At 41.2% G+C, this 25671-nt stretch overlaps 1 pseudogene; it reads right to left on the reverse strand.

Moving 5' to 3' along the window:
• Nucleotides 1–19601: 19601 nt before the first annotated feature.
• On the reverse strand, nucleotides 19602–25334 carry LOC128046355 (GTPase IMAP family member 7-like; annotated as a pseudogene).
• Nucleotides 25335–25671: the final 337 nt, after the last annotated feature.

The raw sequence follows: 25671 nt of genomic DNA on the forward strand, positions 1-25671 counted from the left end.
GGGCAATGTGGCCACTGTGACTTCATCTCTTGTTTGTCAGGGCACCACAATGAGCCATCTTTTAACTATATGCCATGAGCCCATTGTGAACCCTAACATTGCAGCCTTTTTGATATAGGGTAAGGGCTGAAGGTCAGGCTTCTGTATCTGCTTTGTGCTGGTTTTGTCACAGGAAGCACACTGATTAAAACCACCCACCCTGGCCAGGCACCATAGTAACCATTTGCATGAGTTATTTTACAACAGGAGTTCCTAGTAAGGAACATGGAACTAATAAGCCTCCACCAACCAGAAGAGTTCAGAAAGGTCAAAAGGAGACACTACATTTCCAACCACCTCCCAGAATCCTTCTCTCTGGCACCCATCTTGGCTGAACAAGACATGCACCACCAGGAAGGACTCTGAGTCTGAAGGATTGGCTAAAGACAACCCAGAAACTAATCCCATCATCATAAAACCCAAGACAGCAAGCCATGTGGCAGAGCTGTTCTCCTGGGTTCCCTTACCCTGTTGCTCTCCACCCGGGTACCCTTTCCAATAAAATCTCTTGCTTTGTCAGCACGTCTCTCCTCGGAAAATCATTTCTGAGTGTTAGACAAGAGCCCGGTTTCGGGCCCTGGAAGGGGTCCCCCTCCTGCAACAGTTTGGGGCGTTGTCATGGGGTAAGATAAGAATAGGCTGGAATGTGGTTTAAGGGAAGTCAGAGTGGGCTCGAGGCTTGTGATAATCAGAGCGAGTTAGAAGTAGCTCATGAACAGTCTGGCTGGTGAAGGCTCATAGGCAGCCCTACAGGAACTTTGAGAAAAGACACATTAGACAGGGGCCAAAAGTCAGAATAAGGCTTAATATGAGAAGGGGGCCCAATACAGGTAGGACCCATGGCATCCAATCCCAATTGCTTAACCAGTTTTCTCATGATTTACTAAGATGTTGATGTATTCTTGAGGCCCTATTTATCAGATTCCTTGCTGCCTGTTTTGCAGCACCCTATTTATTGGCGTAGAAGCAGCAGGCTTCATCTAGAAAAAGACAAAGGCTTCCTTTTTCTGCTGTGAGATGGTCTAATCCTCTTCTGGTTGGAAGGACCACATCTGTCAGGGAATCTAGTTGGCCCTGGAGAGTGATAAGGCCAACAGCTACTTCTAGGCTCTCAGTAAGTTTCTTAGAGAGGCTGTGATAGTGCAAAGAGGTAATGAGCCCTGCAGTCCCTGTTCCAATCCCCACCACTCTTCCTAAGCTTATCAACAAGAGAATGAATTGAATTGCTTGTTTGGATCGGTTGTGGATTAGTGCTTTTCGGAAGTTTTGGTTGTTAAGAGGAATAGAGATATCAAGTAGGATCCGGGTTATTGAAAGGGCTGAAGAGATATGAGAGAAATGAGGTATCAAGTCTTCTAATGTCTCATTGCAAGTGTTAATTGGAGGCTCTGAAAAATTAGAGATGAAATTTCAGTCTGAATTAGGCAATAAGGAGTTCATGATCTGAGCCACAGTCAGCTCCCTTTCTTGTTTTTGCTGATTGTATAGAGCTTTTCCTTCTTTGACTGCAAAAAATATAATCAATCTGATTTCGGTGTCAAGCATCTGGTGATGTCCACGTGTAGAGTCTTCTCTTGTGTTGTTGGAAGAGGGTGTTTGCTATGACCAGTGCATTCTCTTGGCAGAATTATATTAGCCTTTGCCCTGCTTCATTCTGTACTCTAAGGCCAAATTTGCCTGTTACTCCAGGTGTTTCTTGACCTCCTGCTTTTGCCTTCCATTCCCCTGTAATGAAAAGGACATCTTTTTGGGGTGTTAGTTCTGGAAGGTCTTGTAGGTCTTCATAGAACTGTTCAACTTCAGCTTCTTCAGCATTTCTGGTTGGGTCATAGACTTGGATTACCATGATATTGAATGGTTGGCCTTGGAAACGAATGGAGATCATTCTGTCATGTTTGGGATTGCATCCAAGTACTGCATTTTAGACTCTTTTGTTGACTATGATGGCTACTCCATTTCTTCTAAGAGATTCCTACCCACAATAGTAGATATAATGGTCATTTGAGTTAAATTCACCCATTCCAGTCCATCTTAGTTCGCTGATTCCTAGAATGTTGATGTTCACTCTTATCATCTCCTGTTTGACCACTTCCAATTTGCCTCAATTCATGGACCTAACATTCCAGGTTCCTATGCAATATTGCTCTTTACAGCATCGAACCTTGCTTCTATCACCAGTCCCATTCACAACTGGGTGTTGTTTTTGCTTTGGGTCCATCCCTTCATTCCTTCTGGAGGTATTTCTCCACTGATCACCAGTAGCATATTGGGCACCTACCGGCCTGGGGAATTTCTCTTTCAGTGCCCTATTTTTTGCCTTTTCATACTGTTGATGGGGTTCTCAAGGTAAGAATACTGAAGTGGGTTGCCATTCCCTTCTCCAGTGGACTGCATTCTGTCAGACCTCTCCACCCTGACCCGTCCATCTTGGGTGGCCCCATACAGCATGACTTAGTTTCATTGAGTTAGACAAGGCTGTGGTCCGTGTGATCAGATTGGCTAGTTGTCTGTGATCTGGTTTCAGTCTGTCTGCCCTCTGATGCCCTCTCTCAGTGCCTACCATCTTACTTGGTTTTCTCTTACCTTGGATGTGGAGTATCTCTTCATGGCTGCTCCAGCAAAGCACAGCCGCTGCTTTGTACCTTGGACATGGAGTAGCTCCTCCTGCCCATGACCTCGGGCGTCGGGTAGCTCCTCCTGGCCGCCACCCCTGACCTTGGGCGTGGGGTTGCTCCACTTGGCCGTGCTTGTGCGGTGTCGCAGCCGCTGGTGCTTGATAGACTTCAGTTTTATTGTCTGTAATATAAATTTATATGATATATGAACAGTCAGGAAAATATGGCTCATAATCAAAAGATTAAAGAGTAGAAGCAGAACTACAGATGACTCATTCATTGGAACTGAGGACTTTAGCTGTTATAAAAGTGCTAAAGGATTTATAGAAAAATAAATATAATTGACTAAGAGTTCATGAGAGAAATATAAACTCAGAAGTATTAATTTTAGCACTATAATCTCTATGAACCTCATAGAATATTGACATTGAAGAAAGAGTCTGTCAACTTGAAGACAGATCATGAGAAACTGATACTAAAGCATAAAAGAAAAATATGAAAAATAGACAAGCACAGCACTAGTGATCAGTGGGATAATATCAAGCCATCTAATGTAATTAGAACCCCAGAAAGAGATGAACAGACTCAACTGGGAGGAAAAACAATATTTGAAGATATAAAGACAAAAATTTTTAAATTTTGATGAAAAATTTCAAGTCATAAATCCAAAAATCTGAGCTTTATGTGGGAAATAGAAAGAAAAACAAAATCCTGGCACTTTGGAGTCAAATTACAGAAAACTAAGAAAAAGAAATAGAGAGACAGGAGAGAATAATTTAAAATCAACTAGAGGAGGGGGAAAGCTACATTACACACAGGGGGACAATATAGGAAAAATGGCTACTTTCTTATAAGAGCTCACATGAGCCAGAAAGCACTGGAGTAAGTTTTAGATGGTGAAGAAACATAAAAGATAGGCCCAGAAAAACTACCCATCACAAATGAAGATTGAAGAAAGACATTTTAAGATAGAAAACCAGAGAGAATTTGTCCCCTCCACCCCCCTTCTCTCCCCTAGTAGGACTTGAGATATAAGAAATGTTAAAGAAATTCTTCAGGATTAAAGAGAATGATACCAGATAGAACTCTGGGTCAACAGGAAAGAATAAGTGTTTCTGGAAATTTTAAAGACGTGAGAAATATGAGAAGACTACTATTTTGATCATTGCTTAGTTTCTTAAAAAAATGAAACTGACTAAGGCAAAAACAATAATGACCTGTTGTGAGTTTCCAACCCACAAAGAAGCAAAACATGACGGTGACAAAGGAAGGGTAGGGGCTAAATGGAAGTACACGTTCATAAGGTTCTTATATCTTCTTTGAAGTGGTCCACTATGAATTCAAGGTAGAGAATAATACATTAAGGATAAATACTTCAGTTTCTAGAGCAGCCACTAGGAGAAAACACCAAAAGAGGAAAGAAAATGGAATACTTTTGAAGAGATCAACACACAAGAATGAAGAAAAGAGTAACAGTGAAAATATGGGGCAAACAGAGAGCAGAAGCAAGAGGGTAAAGGTAGCTGTAAATCCCGCTCTCAATGCAGGGGCCTGGACACAGTCTCTGGTCAGAGAACTAGATCCCACATGCCACAATTAAGAGTTCGCATGCCACAACTAAAGATCTTGCATGCCTGCATGCTCCAATTATAGATCCCAGTGCAGCCAAATAAATAAATATTAAAAAAAAAACTATATCTAAATCCAAACATAATGATAGTTATTTTAAATGTAATTTATCTTTGACAAAAAACCAAAGATAATCTGATAGAAAAACCGTAGTCTTTTCAAAACTTTTATTCATTTTTGCCTTTTAAATTGAAGTATACTTGATTTACAATATTATATTAGTTTCGAGTATACAGCATAATGAATCAGTCTTTTTTTATAGATTATATTCCCTTGAAGGTTATTACAAAATAATGGCTGTAATTCCCTGTGCTGTATGATATATCTTTGTTGCTTATTTATTTGCTTCATAATATTTTGTATCTTTTAATCCCATATGTAAGAGATACCCCTCTTTCCCCCTTCTTCTCTCTCTCCCCATGTATCCACTACTTTATATTTTATATCTGTGAGTCTGTCTAAAAGCATAGACTTTTCAATAAATGATGCTTGACATGCACATGCAATAAAGAAGAGAAAAGAGCATAGTCACAGACCTCGTACCTTTCACATGAATCAATTCAAAAGAGATCATAGATAAAGATGTACAACTGTAAAACTCTTAGAAGATAATATTGGAGGAAATCTAGGTGACCTTGGATTTGGTGATGGTATTTTAGATACAAAACTGAGAGCATGATTTATGAAAGAAACAATTGATAAGTTGAACTCTTTTGAAATTAAAAACGTTTGCTGTGCAAAAGGCATTTTTTAAAAAATGTGCAATAAAACAGAACATAGAAAATATGAAGTAGAAAATCAAAATTAGATTTTTGTAAAATTTGTGAAGTTAAATCTCTAACCAGGTTGATCAAACAAAAAGAAATAATAATAAATAGACAATATCAGAATTCAAAGAGGAATTATTACTATAGTTCCTAATCATATCAAAGGGATGATAAACTATTTTGTTCCTGCAAATAAATCCAACTACTTAAGTCTAGTGGGGAAATTCCTTGAAAAACACAAGGTACCAAAATGAGTATAAGAAGAAATCAGAAACAAAATCAGAATAGACTTTTACATTTTATTTTAAAAGACTTTATAATGTTAGTAAAATAATGTGCAAAAATTTTGAATCACTGTGTCCTACACCTGAAACTAATATAATGTTGTAAATCAAGTGTACTTCAATTTTAAAATAGAAGAAAAGAAAAAGAAAAGAGGTTTGGTGGAGGGTGGAGGGCTGTTCATTGGGGGTCAAAGTGTGTGGGGTGAGTTGGTAAAGGAGGGAAGGAAAGAAGGAAGCCTGAATTCCATAGTTTCACTGAAATTATGGGTGCAAAGCAAAACAAAGCAAAACTCAGTGAACAAACGAAGAATGCTGAGAATTGTAAGAAAGGTCAATCTCATGGAATAACTGTAAAGCTTACTAGCTAAAATTTTAATTCAGCTCAGTTCAGTTCAGTCGCTCAGTCATGTCCAACTCTTTGTGACCCCATGGAATGCAGCACGCCAGTCTTCCCTGTCCATCGTCAACTCCCGGAGCTTGCTCGAACTCATGTCCATTGTCGAGTGGGTGATACCATCCAACCACCTCATCCTCTGTCGTCCCCTTTTCCTCCCTCCTTCAATCTTTCCCAGCATCAGGGTCTTTTCCAATGAGTCAGTTCTTCACATCAGGTGGCCAAAGTATTGGAGTTTCAGCTTCAGCATCAGTCCTACCAATGAACATTCAGGACTGCTTTCCTTTAGGATGGACTGGTTGGATCTCCTTGCAGTCCAAGGGACTCTCAAGAGTCTTCTCCAACAACACAGTTCCAAAGCATCAATTCTTCGGCACTCAGCTCTCTTTCTAGTCCAACTCTCACATCCAAACATGACCGCTGGAAAAACCATAGCTTTGACTAGACTGACCTTTGTTGACAAAGTAATGTCTCTGCTTTTTAATATGCTGTCTAAGTTGGTCATAGCTTTTCTTCCAAGGAGCAAGCATCTTTTAATTTCATGGCTGCAGTCACCATCTGCAGTGATTTTGGAGACCAAGAAAAGAAAGTCTCTCACTGTTTTCATTGTTTCCCCATCTACTTTCCATGACGTGATGGGGGTCCAGATGCCACGATCTTTGTTTTATGAATGTTGAGTTCTAAGCCAGATTTTTCCCTCACCTTTTTCACTTTCATCAAGAGGCTCTCTAGTTCTTGTTTGCTTTCTGCCGTTATGGTGGTGTCATCTGCATATCTGAGGTTATTGAGTTTTCTCCTGGCAATCTTGATTCCAGCTTGTGCTTCATCCAACCTGACATTTCACATGATGTACTCTGCATATAAGGTAAATAAGCAGGGTGATAGTATACAGCCTAGATGTACTCCTTTCCCAATTTGGAGTCAGTCTGTTGTTCCATGTTCAGTTCTAACTGTTGCTTCTTGACCTGCATACAGATTTCTCAGGAGGCAGGTCAGGTAGTCTGGTATTCCCATCTCATGAGGAATTGTCCACAATTTGTTGTGATGAACACAGTCAAAAGCTTTGGCATAGTCAGTGGTGCAGAAGTAGGTGTTTTTCTGGAACTCTCTTGCTTTTTCTATGATCCAGTGGATGTTGGCAATTTGATCTCTGGTTCCTCTGCCTTTTCTAAATCCAGCTTGAACATCTAGAAGTTCATGGTTCATGTACTGTTGAAGCCTGGCTTGAAGAATTTTGAGCATAACTTTGCTAGCATGTGAGATGAGTGCAATTGTGTGGTAGTTTTAACACTCTTTGGCATTGCTTTTCTTTGGAACTGGAATGAAAACTGACCTTTTCCAGTCCTGTGGCCACTGCTGAGTTTTCCAAACTTGCTGGCATATTGAGTGCAGCACTTTCACAGCATCATCTTTCAGGGTTTGAAATAGCTCAACTGGAATTCCATCACCTCCACTAGCTTTGTTCGTAGTGATGCTTCCTAAGGCCCACTTGACTCCACATTCCAGGGTGCCTGGCTCTAAGTGAGTGATCACACCATCATGATTATCTGGGTCATGAAGATCTTTTCTGTATCGTTCTTCTGTGTATTCTTGCTACCTGTTCTTAATATCTTCTGCTTCTGTTAGGTCCATACCATTTCTATCCTTTATTGTGCCCATATTTGTGTGAAATGTTCCTTTGGTATCTTTAATTTTCTTCAAAAGATGTCTATAGTCTTTCCCATTCAATTATTTTCCTCTATTACTATGCATTGATCACTGAGGAAGGCTTTCTTATCTCTCCTTGCTATTCTTTGGAATTCTGCATTCAGATGGATATATCTTTCCTTTTGTCCTTTGCCTTTAGCTTCTCTTCTTTTCTCAGCTATTTGTAAGGCCTCCTCAGATGATCATTTTGCCTGTTTTCATTTCTTTTTCTTGGGGGTGGTCTTGATCACTGCAGCCTGTACAAAGTTAGGAACTTCTGTCCATAGTTCTTCAGGCACTCTATCAGATCTAATCCCTTGAATCTATTTCTCAGTTCCACTGTATCCTCACAAGGGATTTGATTCAGGTCATACCTGAATGGTCTAGTGGTTATCCTTACTTTTTTCAATTTAAGTCTGAATTTGGCAATAAGGAGTTCATGATCTGAGCCAGCTCCTGCTCTTGTTTTTGCTGACTGTATAGAGCTTCTCTGTCTTTGCTGCAAGGAATATAATCAATCTGATTTCCGTGTTGATTATCTGGTGATGTCCATGTGTAGAGTCTTCTCTTGTGTTGTTGGAAGAGAGTGTTTGCTATGACCAGTGTGTTCTCTTGGCGAAACTCTGTTAGCCTTTGTCCTGCTTTATTTTGTACTCTAAGACCAAATTTACCTGTTACTCCAGATAATTAAAAATTTTAATTAAAAAGTTTTAAAAACATTTCCCATCAAACAAAAGACATCAACAGAAGAATTCCACTAAGATGCAGCTACCAACAAGGTTACATTATTACAAGAGGGGGCATATCAGCAAGTGAGGGAAGAGAGGAACTCCACTTTGAGTTTTCTTACATCACATTGCTTTGTCTATGGTTTCAGATGATGGCTCACAATCATCTCCTTCGGAAGCATCCAGAGCATGATGTGGTGATAGCTGTCAGCTCCTCGGAATTGGACATGGGCATACCTCACAACCCACTCCGGTACTCTTGCCTGGAAAATCCCAGGGATGGAGGAGGCTGGTAGGCTGCAGTCCATGGGGTCGCTAAGAGTTGGACACGACTGAGTGACTTCACTTTCCCTTTTCACTTTCATGCATTGGAGAAGGAAATGGCAACCCACTCCAGTGTTCTTGTCTGGAGAATCCCAGGGACGGGGGAGCCTGGTGGGCTGCCGTCTCTGGGGTCGCACAGAGTCGGACACGACTGAAGCAACTTAGCAGCAGCAGCAGCATCCTTCAATGTGGTCTCTTCTAACCAGCCCTTCACCAGTTCATTCCCACATGTCACCCTCACTCTGTAGCCTCAGTGAGTGCTCTTTGATCTGCATTCTCGTTCAGTGGACAAAGCTGACCAATAATCCCTTTAAATTCCTTTGACTTTACACTATTATGGTGACTTAGGGAATCAAAACCACCAGGAGTAAATTACTATCACTTTGGTGATGGAGCAAAGAGGCCATCTGGAACATTTCAGCCCCAGCAGATGCAACAGGGAGAGGAACCAATGAACACAGTTGACCACCAGGGAGGCACAGAGGTGTGAGGTGTGGCGCTAGGCCAGTGTCCCAGCTTTGCAGCCATTTGAGCCACCAAGTGAAGCCCCAGTCTGCAAGGAGCAGAGGCAAGTGACACCTTCTGTGCTCTGCTTGATGTACAAGCAGACATGTAAGATCATGAGCAAAACTTGCTTTTTGCCACTGTTTTGGAGTGATTTGTTATTTAGCAATAGATTATTGGACCACCTGGATAGATTCTTAGACATGGAATTGCTACATGATTGGTGGATGCATTTATAATTTTGATAGACATTATTGGATTGTCCACAATAAAAATTTTAACCAAACTAATTATATCAGCATTTTGTCAATTTCCCCATATGCTTGTTAATGATTTTATTTGCCAACCTGATCAATGAAAAATTGTGTTCCTGTCTTTTTTATACACATTACTCAATATGAATGTAGTCAAATTATTTTTCATATGTTAAAGAACTGTGTCTTTTTAATTGGTATCTAGGGTTTCCCAGGTGGCTCTAGTGGTAAAGAACCCACCTGCCAATGCAGGAGACATAAGAGTCTCAGGTTGGATCCCTAGGTGGGGAAGATCCCCTGGAGGAAGGCATGGCAACCCATTCTAGTATTCTTGCCTGGAGAATTCTGTGGACAGAGGAGCCTGGTGGGCTACAGTCCATAGGGTTGTAAGTAGTCAGCCATGACTGAAGTGACTTAACATGCAGATATTTGTTGGGGCTTCCTTGGTGGCTTAGATGGTAAAGAATCTGCCTGCCAATGTGGGAGACCCTGGTTTGATCCCTGGGTTGGAAGGATCCCCTAGAGGAGGAAATGACAACCCACTCCAGTCCATATGATTTAAAGTGTTGTATTTGTTACTCACATTTAAATTCTGTTTCTAACTGGTTTGATATTGATTTGTAGAAGTTCTTTATGCAACCAAAAATGATCATTTTCCCTCCTCCTCTTGGATGTCTTAAAAAAAAAAAACAAACGTATATATGTGTTCACTGCTAATACATTGTGGCTAGTATCTAGAAGAATGTTCAACAATCCCAATTTGGTAGCCCTCCTTGTTTCTGACTTTTGTGACAGAATCTAAATGCTTCCACTTAAATAAAGTGCAGGCTTTGATGCTGAGTTGTAAATTTTTATTTTTGGTAAAAAGTTAACCAATTATTAGATGCTGAATTTGTACTACATTACCTTCCAACAGATATGGCCATGATTGGTTATGTTGCTCCATAGCTTTATAATACCTTAAATTATGTGAAAATATTTCCTGATATATGGGCTTCCTGGGTGGCTAAGCAGTAAAGAATCCATCTGCCAATGCAGGAGGCACTGGCTTGATCCTGGATCTGGAAGACCTGGGGAAGGAAATGGCAACCAACTCCAGTGTTCTTGCCTGGGAAATCCCATGGATGGAGGAGCCAGGTGGGCTATGGTCCATGGGGTTGCAGAAGAGTTGGATATGCCTTAGTGACTAAGCAACATTTCCTGATAGTCAACCTTCTTGGTATACTTGGGGAAAATCTTTATCATCTAAGATTTTGCTAGATTCTATTTGATAATAAAAAATTGAAAAATTTTGCATTTCTTCAAGAATGATCTTATTCAATTCTAAAACAAAGAAATTCTTTTCCTTTTGATTGCTCTGTTTCTGGCTGTATCTGGTTTTGGGATCTCATTTTCCTTCCAAACATATCAACCATGGTGTTTTTCTTGAATAGCTACTTGCATTCCAGAGGAATTCTGGTTCTATCTTTTAAGAAAATAAAATTTTTACCATCACCACCTTTCCCCATCACCTCTTCGTTTCCTAGGCAAGCCTGGCATTAGGCAAAGACTACAGCATAGGAAATGTTATTAAGGAAATTGTCAGAGTGTATAATGTAAAAAGTCTAAGGTAAGCTGATGGGAGAGGGTAGTCCCGAAAGACTTCTGAGAAAAAGTAACATTGTTTGAGCTGAAGTTGATAAGTGAGACACGGGGATTGAAGGTGTTTCTAGGAAGAAGTAGCAGCATATTTCAAGGCAAGTAACTACATGGACCTCTCAGGTATTTAAAGGAAGCAAGGCTGGCTAGAAACCAGAAGCACAGATTGTGTAGAAATGAGGCTGGAGATCAAGACAGGAATTTGTTAAGTTTGCATCCTGAGTGTAGTTTTGCAAAACAATAGAAACTTACTCACTAACAGACGTGAGACTGTAGCGTCGCAGCCCCAGTTTTGTGAGTTGTGTGAAGAATGCTTTCGAAAGCCCTGTCCTTTATCCTGGGTGGAATTGGAAAGTGGGAATGCTTTGAGGACAACTGCCCTAGGGCAGGGTCATCAGTTGCATTGTTGAAGATGGGTTGCCGTCTTGTGCCCTGGACACAACTATGAGCAGAAGTAGGAGGTCTATCTTTGAGGCACCTTCAGTTTCTGGCTTTCTCCCTATATAGCACAGTAGGACATTTCCTGATTGCCCAAAGTACTACTACATTTTCTTTCTTTGAAGTTCATCCTAGATGAGAGGGTCCAGTGCTGACTTTCTCAACCAAAGCCTTTTACATTTCACTTGCACTTTGTCTGTCTCCTTTAGGATTTCCAGGTAGCTGATTTAATCCGAGGTGGAAGGACCTTCTAAAGAATGTGCCTGAGCCCTGTGGTGCTCAGATTTTTACCTTGCATCAGACTCATTTGGAAGGTTTCTGAAAACACAGATAGCTGCATTCTACTCCCAGCGTTTCTGGTAAGTTTGGGATGAAGCTCAAAACTTTGCATTTCTAACGAGTTTCCAGTTCATGCTGATGCTCCTGATCCAAGGCCCGCACATTGAGAAACACTGGTCTAGTACACAGGAAGTCTGCAAAGTAGCTGATGGTAGCAGTTTCCATGACTCTGGGAACCATCGGAGTAGGTAGCCATTCACATAACCTATGAATAGATTCTGATGTCTCTGATGTCCCTCTAATGTGTTAGAGGATGATGTAATGGAAAAAAGAAGAAACCAATCTGGGTTCACTTCTATAGGTGTCCTCATATATTGATGAGGAGACAAGAACCGACATGAGTTTGGGTAAACTCTGGGAGTTGGTGATGGACAGGGAGGCCTGGCGTGCTGTGGTCCATGGGGTCACAAAGAGTCAGACATGACTGAGTGAACTGAACTGAAACAGGTGGGAGGAAATGGTATGAATGATGGTTTGAAGGTAGAAGCATTGCACAGGTGAGAAAAAGAGCACAAGTGAACTAGGTGAAACAGACACCAGTGCAATATATTTCCTTTGGGCTAAGCACTGTGCTTTGGTCTTCCCAGGTGGCACAGTGGTAAAGAATCTGCTTGCCAATGCAGGAGATGCAAGTTTGATCCATGGATCAAGAAGATCCCTTGGAGGAGGAAAAGGCAACCCACTCCAGTATTCTAATCCTATGGACAGAGCAGCCTGGTGGGCTACAGTCCATGGGTCTCAAAGAGTTGGGCACGACTTAGCAAATGAGCAGGAGCAGGAGCAAATGCGTGTCTTATAGCTTCTTCTCACTTAGCCATACTGGGAAGAAGAGATTATTATCTCCAAATCTAAATAAGTAAAAACAATCAGAAAAGTGAATAACTTGAACAACTTAGAGAATGAATGTGGGGCCAGAGCCTGGAAGGGGACTTTCAGGACCCCAGGCCTATCACTGGATGTTTTACAAGAGAGCCAAATGGAAGGAATTGGGGCTGTGAAGAAAGTTTGCAGACTGATGTAAATCTGTCAATTCCAGCCAAAAAGTATGACCTGAGACATATAGTGGGGGATCTTGAGCAATAGACATGGGATAAAACTGAGTTGCCTAATCTTGATTTGGTAAGTGGAGATTAAAGAAGCAAAATGGGGATAAGTGGGAAGTTACCATCTATCACATAAACTCCTGTTTCTCTCTCCCTTCCCCATATTTTCTCTTTTTCTGCCCATTCCTGGGTTACCCAGTGTCAGTCAGACCCCTCTTCCACTTTCTCTCCTCACTTTCTTGCACAATGTCTTAAAAAAAAAAACAAACCCTGAAGTATAGTTGATTTACAATGTTATCTAGTTTCAGGTGGGTGTGCTGCAAAGTGAGTTAGTTGATTCTTTTCCATTATAGGTTATTACAAGAAGCAGAATGTAGTTTCTTGTGCTACACAGTCTATTTTATTATGGTAATCTATCTTACATACACTGGTGTGTATCTGTTCACACCAAATTTCCAATTTATCCTCCCCCCCTTTTCCTTTTGGTAGCAATGTTTGTTTCTGTGTCTGTGAGTCTTCTTCTGCTTTGCAAATGAGCACATTTGTATTTTTTGTGTGTGTAGATTCCACATATAAGCAATATTGTATAATACTTGGCTTTCTCTCTCTGACTTACTTCACTTAGTATGATAATCACTAGGTCTATCTGTGTTGTTCAAAATGGCAGTATTTCATTCTTTTTTATGATTGAATAGTATTCCTTTGTATACATGTACCACAACTATATTCTGCATCTTGTAATAACCTATAATGGAAAAGAATCAACTGAATCACTCTGCTGTGCATCTGAAAATAGGACAACACTGTAAATCAACTATACTTCAGTTTTTTTTTTTTTTAAGACATTGTGCCACAAAGATAGGATAGAAAGTGGAAGAGAGGCCCAGATTGATACTGGGTAACACAAGTTTGGGCAATTCAGTTCAGTTCAGTTGCTCAGTCATGTCCAACTCTTTGTGACCCCACGGACTGCAGCACCCCAGGGTTCCCAATTCATTACTAACTCCTGGAGCTTGCTCAAACTCAAGTCCATTGAGTCAATGATGCCATCCAACCATCTCATCCTGTCAGCCCCTTTTCCTCCCTCCTTTAACCTTTCCCAGCATCAGGGTCTTTTCCAATGAGTCAGTTCTTCACATCAGGTGGCCAAAGTACTGGAGTTTCATCTTTAGCATCAGTCCATCCAATGAATATTCAGGACTGTTTCCTTTAGGATGGACTGGTTGGATCTCCCTGCAGTCCAAGGGACTCTCAACAGTCTTCTCCAACACAACAGTTCGAAACCATCAATTCTTCTCTGCTCAGCTTTCTTTATTGTCCAACTCTCACATCCATATATGACTACTGAAAAGCCATAACTTTGACTAGATGGACTTTTGTTGGCAAAGTAATATCTCTGCTTTTTAATATGCTGTCTACTCTTGCCTGGAAAAACCCATGGATGGAGGAGCCTGGTAGGCTGCAATCCATGAGGTCGTTAAGAGTCAGACACGACTGAGCGACTTCACTTTCCCTTTTCACTTTCGTGTATTGGAGAAGGAAATGGCAACCCACTCCTATGTTATTGCCTGGATAATCCTAGGGATAGGGTAGACTGGTGGCTTGCTGTCTATGGGATAGCACAGAGTCAGACACGACTGAAGCAAAATAGCAGCAGCAGCAGGTTGGTCATAGCTTTTCTTGGATAACTGTGATATTGAATGGTTTGCCTTGGAAACGAACAGAGATCATTCTGTCATTCTTGAGATTGCACCCAAGTATTGCATTTTGAACTCTTTTTTTAACTATGAGGGCTACTCCATTTCTTCTAAGGGATTCTTCCCCACAGTAGTAGATATAATGGTTATCTGAGTTAAGTTCACCCATTGCAGTCCATTTTAGTTCAACTGATTGCTAGAATTTGAATGTTGACTCTTGTCATCTCCTGTTTGACCACTTTCAATTTGCTCTGATTCATGGGCCTAACATTCCAGGTTCCTATGCAATATTGCTCTTTACAGCATTGGACTTTACTTCCACCACCAGTCACATCCACAACTGGATGTTGTTTTCACTTTGGCTCCATCTCTTCATTCTTTCTGTAGTTATTTCTCCACTCTTCTCCAGTAGCACATTGGGCACCTACTGACCCGGGGACTTTATCTTTCTGTGTCATATATTTTGCCTTTTCATACTGTTCCTGTGGTTGTCAAAGTAAGAATCCTTATGTGGTTTGTCACTCCCTTCTCAAGTGGATCATGTTTTGTCAGAACTCTCCACCATGACCTGTCCGTCTTGGGTGGCCCTACACAGCATGGCTCATAGTTTCATTGAGTTAGACAAGTCTTTGGTCCATGTGATCAGTTTGATTAGTTTTCTGTGATTGTGGTTTTCATTTTGTCTGCCCTCTGAAAAATAAGGATAAGAGCTTATGGAAGCTTCCTAATGGGAGAGACTGACTTTGGGGGAAACTGAGTCTTGTTCTGATGGACAGGGCATTCCTCAGTAAATCTTTACTGAACAAGGGAAGAGGAGTGGGCAGAGTAAGGAAAAATAATGGGGAAGTGAGAGAAAAGCAGTTTATGTGGATAGATGGTAAGTTCCCTCTTGTCCCTAATTTGCTTCTTTAATCACCACTTACCAAATCAAGATTATGCAGCTTAGCTTTATTCCATGTCTGTTGCTCAAGAGACTCCCACTATATGTCACAGATCATACTTCTTGGCTGGAATTGACATATTTATCCATTCACCTGTTGATGGACATTTAGGTTCACACTATATCTTTTTTTAACACTCTTGACTTCAGTTCCTTGCCTCACTACATCAGGGAGTCTGAAATACCCAACCCTATGAGAATACTGTTTCCTTCGGTTCTGGTTTTGGGTCCCAACCGATTCCAGAACTGATGAGTCTGAGGGTCCCAAAGAGTCGAGCAGAGGCACTAGCTTTCGGGATAGGGCATTGCAAACTGCCTGCTATCACTCTGTGATGAGAACACCCGTATCTTGATCTGTGACCAGGAAAAGCCGTGGGTGAATTCTCTAGAACATCTGACTTATCTTCTCATCCTCCTGTGTGAGACTCTATTCCCGAGGGCAAGGCCTCATCTCCCAGTCTTCACCCCTGCAAACCCAGAGCTCACAAGCTCCCTTTTGGTGTCTTGGTTCCCAAAGAGAGAGGGTGTGGAAACCATTGCTGGTGTCTTCTTGGCACACCTCAGGTAGCCCTTCTAGGTGATCTGGCTCTGGAAGACAGAGGGAGCCTGGCAGGAGGTCCTGCGGCTTTGGCCAGAAAAACCTGGATACGGAGGACAAGAAGGGACCTTAATGCATCACTCAAACCTCAGCTCAAGAAGCCCTGGGGACCTGAAGCAATCAGAGGAGTGGGGGTCCGGGGGATGTTTGTCGGGGAAGGGGTCCTGGTTAGACTGTAAGGTGGGAGGGATGGGGGGTGGGTGCAGTGGGGGCAGCCCAAAGAACAGGATCCACACTCAAGACCCACATTTCTCACATTTTTTTGCCCATGGCTACTCTTTGTCAGCAAGTTTATATCTCATAAGGGACATGCAGGGCATGGTGTCTGCACCAGAGTCCTCATGAGCAAGGGGCTCCCTGCAGGAGTTGGTGGAAAGTCCCGCCTCTGCTCATGGACTGGACAGGCTCTGTCCATCCCACCCTTCCCTCGCCTTTCCATTTTGTTCCATTTTATCGCATTCCTTCACACCAGTATCCACTGCGCACCTTCAGTGTGGTCAGCTCTGTGCAGTAGCATTTATAAGAGGAGATCTCAGCCTAGTTGGGAGGAGAATCTCATCCACAGGACATAAATAGAGGGTAAAATAAACCAGCGATTTGTGTGGGACCCAGAATGAATGAAACAGAAGTCAGGTGCTAGGGGAGAAGAGCCAGCAGGAAGCCGGCCTGTGTCATGGGGACCGACGAGGTGAAAAGGCAGTTGATAGTTCTTCAGAGAGTAGGACCCTGCTGAGGGTTCTGAGAATCTCAGACTTGAATCCCACCCCACCCTCTCTTTTCTGCTTCTCTGCACATCACTCTGCCCTGGTCCTGCAGGGAAGGCTGAAGGAAGACCACCCAGTTAGAACAGGTGTGAAGTTCAAGTCAGTGTCGTGTGTGGATAAACCAGGGCTCCCACCCCATTCTCTGCCTGCCCCCCTTCATCCCTTGTGGATGTCCTTAAACTACCTTTATATCTCCTGCTCACTGATACACTTCTCACTGAAATTTTAAAGATATAAGTGAAAATGGAGTAGAGGGAATGCATGTTTTATTAGAAATCAGAGCAGTTTGTATGTAATTCCCTTAGTGAATACAACTACATGGAGAACTGAATAACAATGAAATAAAACTTTTGGACTAAGCTACAGACAGTGTGTTAAAAAGCAAAGATATCTCTTTGCTGACAAGGATCTGTATAGTTAAGGCTGTGGTCTTTCCAGTAGTCATGTACAGCTGTGAGAGTTGGACCATTAAAGAAGGCAGAGTGCCGAATAATTGATACTTTTGAACTGTGGTGTTGGAGAAGACTCTTGAGAGTCCTTTGGAAACGAGAAATTCAAGTCACTCAATCCTAAGGGAAATAAATTCTGAATACTCATTGGAAGGACTGATGCTGAAGCTGAAGCTCAATACTTTGGCCACCTGGTGTAAACAGCCAACTCATTGGAAAAGACCCAGATGCTATGAAAGACTGAGGCAGAAGCAGAAGAGGGCAACAGAGGGTGAGATGGTTGGATGGCATCCCCGACACCATGGATGTGAACTTGGGCAAACTCTGAGTGATGGTGAGGGACAGGGAAGCCTGGCATGCTCCTGTCCATGGGGACTCAAAGAGGCAGACATGAGTTGGCAACTCAACAACAACAACAGCAGTATTTAAATGAAAATTCATAATCTTCAATATGTATACATGAATCTGCAATTAAAAAGAAGAGCAGAGTAAAACCAATGAGCTCAGAAGAAAGGATACAATAAAGAAAGGAACAGAAATTAATGAAATATAAGACAGCACACACACAAAAAAGAGACAGCACAAACAAGCATATCAAAATTTGAAAACTAAAGTTAATTCTTTGGAACGACTGACAAAATTCTGCTAATACTGATTGAAATAAAAAGGACAGTGAACATAATAAAAATAGTAAGCATCATAAAAATGATTACAGCTATATAGTCAAAGGAGATTTAAACATTTTTAAAGAGAATTCTGTGCCATAAATTTTTATGGAAATAAATCTGAAAATAAACACGCTATAGAATTTCAGGTAGCAAAGAAAGCAATGGGATTATTAATTGCATGGGAAGAAATACTTTCTTGATATTTCCCAAATTGTATCTTTAAAATATCTAGTTCTTTTAAATTTTTCTAGAAATCTAGACAAACTAATGGTAAACAAGACCAATGTGTTGAGAAACATACTAGAGATTATGCATGCATTTGCAACAATTATTTTTTTTAAAGCAAGGCTTTCTTTTGTTTTTGTCAAATTATTACCATCCCTCAAACTTGTCCCCTTTGAGCTATAGCCTGTGTTCTAACCCTCTTTCCAATTCTCACAACACATTGGAAACTTTTCCAGAAACATTGACTTTAGAGTTAGGGATCCTAAAAGAGAATTAGTCTTTTTATTTTATGGCTACCTCTTACAGCTTTGAGATGGCTGGATGGCATCACCAACGCGATGGACATTAGTTTGGGTGAACTCTGGGAGTTGGTGATGGACCGGGAGGCCTGGCATGCTGCAATTCATGGGGTTGCAAAGAGTCGGACATGACTGAGTGACTGAACTAAAATGAACTAAACTTACAGCTTTACCATTGACCCTAACCAGGTTGGGCATTTTTGAAAATTAAAATTAATTCTCAGGTCAAGCTGTGATCCCTGTAAACAGTCAGGAGTTTTGCTGCAGACACACCACAGGCTTGGCAGGACAGGACTCCTACACAGGTGTATTTTACTGGTCAGACCTGAGAGCCCCCAATGCCTGTGGCTGGACCTTTGGTTGGAGGTGACAGCTGGTCAGATAGGACTGGGCAGAGAGGGATCCAGGAGACAAATGTCCCCATCTCATTTTCTGGCTGCCATGGATCCTCTGTTGGCCTCCTCACTGGTGGTGTCTGAGAGAGAGTCAGAGAACATTGCACCCCAGGATGTGGTTCCTGGCAGGGCCAAAGGACCAAAAAGGGAAGACAGTGGATCTGCAGGGGGAAATGGAACACTCTGGCACAGAGCGATCTGAATTTATAGGCAGAAGAACTTTAGGCCAACACCTAGAAAAGGAAAGCAGAGACAAATAAGACAACTGTTTTTGAAATGGGCCTTTGGAATTATTGTTTATTTGAGGCTATTACAAATGTTATTATTTATCTTTTTGTTCATTTGTTGGAAAAAAATATACTGAAATAAATCAAAGGGTCTATAGTAAAAAGTAAGTTTCCTCCCACCCCTGATTCCTGGAATCTGAAATTCATTTCCCCAGTGGCGAGCAGAGTGGCCAATATTTAAATAAATATTTTGTATATATGCATAAACATACATTATGTCTTGTACTTGTTATCTACTGCTGTGTAACAAATAACCCCAAACTTAGTGGCTAAAAACAACAAACATTTATCATCTCATCTCTCAGGAACCAGAGAACACTGCTGCTGGGGGGAGACTGGAAGCTTTGCTGATATTTACACAATATTCACAAGGGGCCTGTGTAATGTGTTTCACAGGTAGTGCTAATGCTCAATGCAAAATGCATTTCAGTCTTGTAATTCCTTTCATTTGAGTCTTTGAACCAAGTCCAATGAACCAGACCTCAAACTAAGCAATTTTGTAGTTGGTATTTGTTGGAGGGGAGGGAGGCATGAAGAGCAATAGGGAGTGAGCTGGAGAGATGCTTTGCTAACCATAGTAAACTTTGAAAAAAATTGTTACTTCTTGAACAAAGGAAATATTCTTGAAAGCAGCTTCATAATTTCATCAAATACATAGCTAAATATATTGTCCTGAGCCTCCTTCCTAATGTTTCCTAGTTTCTCTTCATATTTCATCTTGGGTAATTTAATTTTCCCCTATTTTTCCTGTATAATCTTCTTGCATACTTGAGCACACTCCTTTTCCACTTTTTGGATTTCTATTTCTAATTAATCAGCATATCTTTTATTCAAGACTTCCTCCAGCTTTCTCAGGCTTTCCAATGTGCCCTTGTATCTGGGGTCAGAAAAGTAAGCCCCTTGGTTGTTCTGCACCATCTTGTCTATCAGCTCCACCAGCTCCTGCACCTGAGCTTCCTTCTCAGCCTGCTCTGTGTTTCTGCTGTTACTGATGGCATAGCAGCAGTGTCCACACTCCTGGAGGAGGCTTCATAGGTTTACATCTACATCCTTCAAAAAGTCGCTCAGGCTCTGGTCCCCCAGTTCATCTCTGCAAGTGAATAAGATGATCATATACTTCATGGCTGCTTTCCCAAAGAGATTCTTGACCAACACCACAGTTGCCTGCTCTTCCTGTGTGTAGCGGCCCAGCCTCAGGACCAAGACGATGGAGTGAGGCCCAGGACAGGAGGCGAGGACGCATTGGCTGATTTCCTTGCAGGTGGCCATTTGGGTCTTCTGGGTGTTGAAGAGCCCTGGAGTGTCAACAACCAGGTCTCTCCCCTTCCATCCCTTCCATTTCCGGGATGCTTTCTGACAAGTTTTGGTAACAGCTTCAGCAGAAATCCTAGAGTCAAATACTTTTTCCCTGAGGATGGTGTTTGCAGTCACACTTTTTCCACTTGTGGTCTTCTCGACCAGCATGATCCTCAGACTGATATCCTGAACAGCAGCGGTGTCCACATCAGAGGCTGTGGAGAGTAGGCAAGTCAGCTATAGTTTACAAAGGAAAGAAAAATAATGTTCAGATTAAGTTGAAACCATTCCCAACCCTGATTTCTTACTCTACTGAATATATAAATCAAGTCTTCTAAGCCAGGTGAAGTATTTTCACAGAGGATTTGTTCTTTGATATCTTCTATTTATTATTCTAATTCCCACTAAATGCCTCGCCTGTGTTGCTGTGATGAAAGTAGCGTTTGCATGTTTAAATGTTTTTTACTGTAAGTTTTTTTTCCATTTAACAAAATAATATATACATTTTGTTTTTGAAAAAGTTCAGGTTTAAAAATTGAATCTGAGGAATCCTGGTGGCAGTAGTTAGCATCCTATGCCATGAAAGAGTGCTCATTAAAAAGCACTAACAATCCAGACTCAAACAGAAAGAAAGCATGGATGGAGGAGAGACAATAGTCCCACATGGAGACTCTCAATATGGAAGGAAAACAACCACATGGTGAGACATGTGAAAACTGTCCTGAAATTTGCACATGCCACATAGAACTAACCTAGTCTTATTTGTCAAGTTGCATGAAGGAAGATAAATTTGATGTTCTTATTGTAAAAGTACTCTAATATTTAGAAGCAATAATGGGTGCCTTATGATTTATCATAAAATAAAATGTTTGAAGTGGGTCTGATGGTCATCTGGCTACATAGGTGAGACAATAATCCTGCAGTGACTGAGAAAACAGATCTGCTATTGTTGAAATTTTAAATGACATACACCTATTGTGGATAAATAGAGCTTATCAATATTGACCCTCACCAGATGGTCAATACTGAAATCAGATTGATTATATCCCTTACAGCTGAAGATGGACAAGCTTTATACAGTCAGGAAAAATAAGACCTGAAGCTCACTGTGGTCATGAGCTCCTTATTGCAAAATTCAGGCTTAAATTGAAGAAATTAGGGAAAACCACTAGATCATTCAGGTTTGACCTAAATTAAATCCCTTTATGATTAAACAGAGGCGGTGAAGAATAGATTCAAGGGAGTAGGTTCGGTACACAGAGTGCCTGAAGAACTGTGGACAGAGGTTTGTAGCAGTGTACATGAGGTGATAACTGAAACCATCCCCAGGAAGAAGAAATGTAAGCAGGCAAAGTGGTTGTCTGAGGAGGCCATACAAATAAATAAGAAAAGTAGAGCACCAAAAGGCAAAGGACAAACAAAATATATACCCAACTGAATGCAGAGTTCCAGAGAATAGCAAGGAGAAAGAAGAAAGCCTTCTTGAGTGAATAATGCAAAGAACTAGAGGAAAACAATAGAATGGGAAAGACTAGAGATCTTTTTAAGATAACTGGGCTTCCCTGGTGGCTCAGACAGTAAAGAACCTGCCTGCAATTCAGGAGACCAAGATTTAATCCCTGGGTCAGGAAGATTCCCTGGAAAAAGAAATGGCTACCCACTCCAATATTCTTGCCTGGAGAATTCTATGAGCAGAGGAGCCTAGTGGGTTACAGTGGACTACAGTCCTGGGGTTGCAAAGAGTTGGACATGACTGAACAACTTTTACTCACAAGGGAATATTTCATGCAAAGTCGGGCAAAATAGAGGGAAGATAGGGCAAGGATCTAACAGAAGCAGAAGAGATTAAGAAAAGGTGACAAGAATACACAGAAGAACTATACAAAAAAGGTTTTAATGACCCAGATAATCACATGGGGTCAGTCACCTGGAGCCAGATATCCTGGAGTGTGAACTCAAGTGGGCCTTAGGAAGAATTATTATGAGCAAAGCTAGTGGAGGTGATGGGATTTCAGCTGAGCTATTTAAAATTCTAAAAGATGATGCTGTTGAAGTCTTGCACTCAGTATGCTGGCAAATTTGGGAAACTCAGCAGTGGCCACAGGAGTGGAAAAATTTTCATTCCAATCCCAAAGAAAGGCAACACCAAAGAATGTTCAAACTACTGTACGATTGTGCTCATTTCACATGCTAGCAAGGTAATGCTCAAAATCCTTCAAGCTAGGCTTCAACAGTACATGAAGCAAAAACTTCCAGATGTACAAGCTGGATTTAGAAAAGGCAGAGAAACCAGGGATCAAACTGCCAACAACACTGGATCAAGAGAATTCCAGAAAAACATCTCCTGCTGCTTCTTTGACTAGAGTAAAGCCTTTGAATGTGGATCACAACAAACTGGAAAACTCTTAAAGAGATAGGAATACAAGGCCACCTTACATGTCTCTGGTTCTAACTGGTCAAGAGGCAACAATTAGAATCAGACATGGAAAAATGGACTGGTTCAAAACTGGGAAAGGAGTACCTCAAGGCTATATATTGCCACTCTGCTTATTTAACTTCAACGTAGAGTACATCATGTGAAATGCTGGGCTGAAGGAATCACAAGCTGCAATCAAGATTTCTGACAGAAACACCAACAACCTCAGGTATGCAGATGATGCCACTTTAATCGCAGAAAGTGAAGATGAACTAAAGAGCCTCTTGATGAGGGTGAAAGAGGAGAGTGAAAAAGTTGTCTTAAAGCTCAACATTCAGAAAACTAAGATCATGGCATCTGGTCCCATCACTTCATGGCAAATAGATGGGGAAAAAGTGGAAACAGTGCCAGATTTTATTTTGGTGGACTCCAAAATCACTGTGGATATTGACTGAAGCCACAAAATTAAAAGACACTTGCTCCTTGAAAGAAAAGCTATGACACACCTAGACAGCATATTAAAAAGCAGAAACATCACCTTGCTGACAAAAGTCTATATAGTCAAAGCTGTGGTTTCTCCAGTAGTCATGTATGGATGTGAGAGTTGGACCATAAATAAGGCTGAGCACTGAAGAATTGATGCTTTTGAACTGTGGTGATGGGGAAGACTTGAGAGTCCCTTGGCCAGCAAGGAGATTTAACCAGTCAATCCTAAAGGAAATCAACCCTCTGAATATTCACTGGAAGGACTAATACTGAAGCTGAAGCTCCAATACTTTGGCCACTGATGCTGAAGCTGATGCTCTAGTACTTTGGACTAGTACTTTGGGAAGAGCCAACTCATTGGAAAAGACCCTGATGCTGGGAAAGATTGAGGGCAAGAAGGTGGTGACAGAGGATGAGATGGTTGGTGGCATCACCAGCTCAGTGGACATGAGTTTGAGGAAACTCTGGGAGATAGTGAAGGACAAGGAAGCCTGGCAGGCTGCAGTTCATAGGGTCACAAAGAGTTGGACACAACTTAGCAAGTGAAAAACACAACAGAGACAGAACACTGAAGTAGAACAGGATTCCTGGAAGGAAGAATAGAGAAAGTAGTGGAAAACTCCTCGCAAGATAGCATCAGCTCTCACATGGTTTCACAGGAGAATTCCATGAAACCCTTAGCAATCATGGGCACTTGATTCCTGAGAATCCCAATTTTTCTTAAATTATTCCAGAATATAGGAAAATAAAGTAAACCTTAAAATTCTAAGAAGTAAAGGTAACTTTGAGCCACAAAGTTGACAAAGATTTTATCAAATAGAAAGCTACAGTTGAATCTCATGTATGAATATCAATACAAAATCCTAATCATGTATTAATGAAAACAGAATCTGACATTTAAAAAGTTATTTTAAATATTTATTTATCTATTTGGCCACACCAGCACATGGATCTTCAATCTTCATTGTGACATCTTTTTTAAATGCAGCTTGTAGGATCTTTAGTTGTTGCAATTGAACTCTTAATTGTGATATGTGAGATATATTTCCCTCACCAAAATGAATCTGGGGCCTGTACATTGGGAGGGTGGACTACCAGGGACATCCTCAGAATCTGACATTTTAAAAAGGGCTACATCATAACTGCATGGGATTTTCTCTGGAACACTAGAGTGAGGGGTGCAGGTTCAATAAGAGGAAAATCACTGATATTAAGATAGCCTTTTATAGTAAAAACGTTTCATAAAATATGAATTGACACATACTTCCTTATCTATTTCTCTACTCATCCCAAAAGCCAGCAACTTACTCAATGGAGAAATACTTTCTCACTAAAACTATAATCATGCCACCTCACTTTCCAATGGTATTTGCGATATCCATCAATGCAAATAGAAAAGAAAGTGATTATAGGAATGAGAATTAGAAAAAGAAAAAAGGAGAGGCCGGATAGTAAATAACATCATAAAGCCTCTTAGAGAATTGGTGCACAAATAGGCCAGTAGGGGGGAAAAAAACAACAACAGAAAATCTCTACAAATGCTCATTTGCATAGGGAAATTTAGTATATAATAAAGGCAACATTCCATATCAATGGAGAGAAGATGGACATTGTAATGAGAAGTATTGAAATAATTGAATAACCATTTGAAAAAGTATAAAATTGGATTCAGTCCTCATATCAATGTAAGAAGTATCCCAAATTCATCAAGTATTTGTTAAAAACTATATGCTATTGGAAGAAAGCAAACAAATACTTTCAAAACACAAGAGTGAGGAAAACATTTCTAAACTGAGCCCAAAATACAGATACAATATGGAATCCAATTGATAAATCTGACTTTAAGTTTCTGGTTACATGTCAGAAGCTTGGAAGTCACTACTCCATCCTAAGAGTAAGTGAAAGTTGAATGGACTGAAAAATCAACTTTTCTCGAATACTTCAGAGGTTGCTTTGAGGAGACAGGGCAAGGTGCTGTCCCCAAGACTGGAGAACAGACAGGGAAATACAGGGAGCCATGGCTCAGGAGAGCAGAGACTCAGCGTGGGCACCAGTGCTGGGGCAGCAAGACTGGGACTGACCATTTGCTCGATGGTCAGTGTGGAGTTAAAATTCCAGGAGGATCCTGTCATTGAACGACCCACACTTTTGTGAGTTTTACTTCTGGGAGCCCCACCAGGTTCTGATAGTAAATATCCAAAAAATCCCCTAGTGCTTCCTGCTGCTGCTGCTGCTGTGAAATCGCTTCAGTTGTGTCCGACTCTATGCGACCCCACAGATGGCAGCCCATCAGGCTCCCCCGTCCCTGAAATTCTCCAGGCAAGAACATTGGAGTGGGTTGTCATTTCCTTCTCCAATGCATGAAAGTGGAAAGTGAAAGTGAAGTCGCTCAGTCACGTTTGACTCTTAGCGACCCCATGGACTGCAGCCTACCAGGCTCCTCCCTCCATGGGATTTTCCAGGTGAGAG

The sequence above is a fragment of the Budorcas taxicolor genome, chromosome 4 (assembly GCF_023091745.1).
Source record: "Budorcas taxicolor isolate Tak-1 chromosome 4, Takin1.1, whole genome shotgun sequence".
Taxonomy (NCBI): domain Eukaryota; kingdom Metazoa; phylum Chordata; class Mammalia; order Artiodactyla; family Bovidae; genus Budorcas; species Budorcas taxicolor.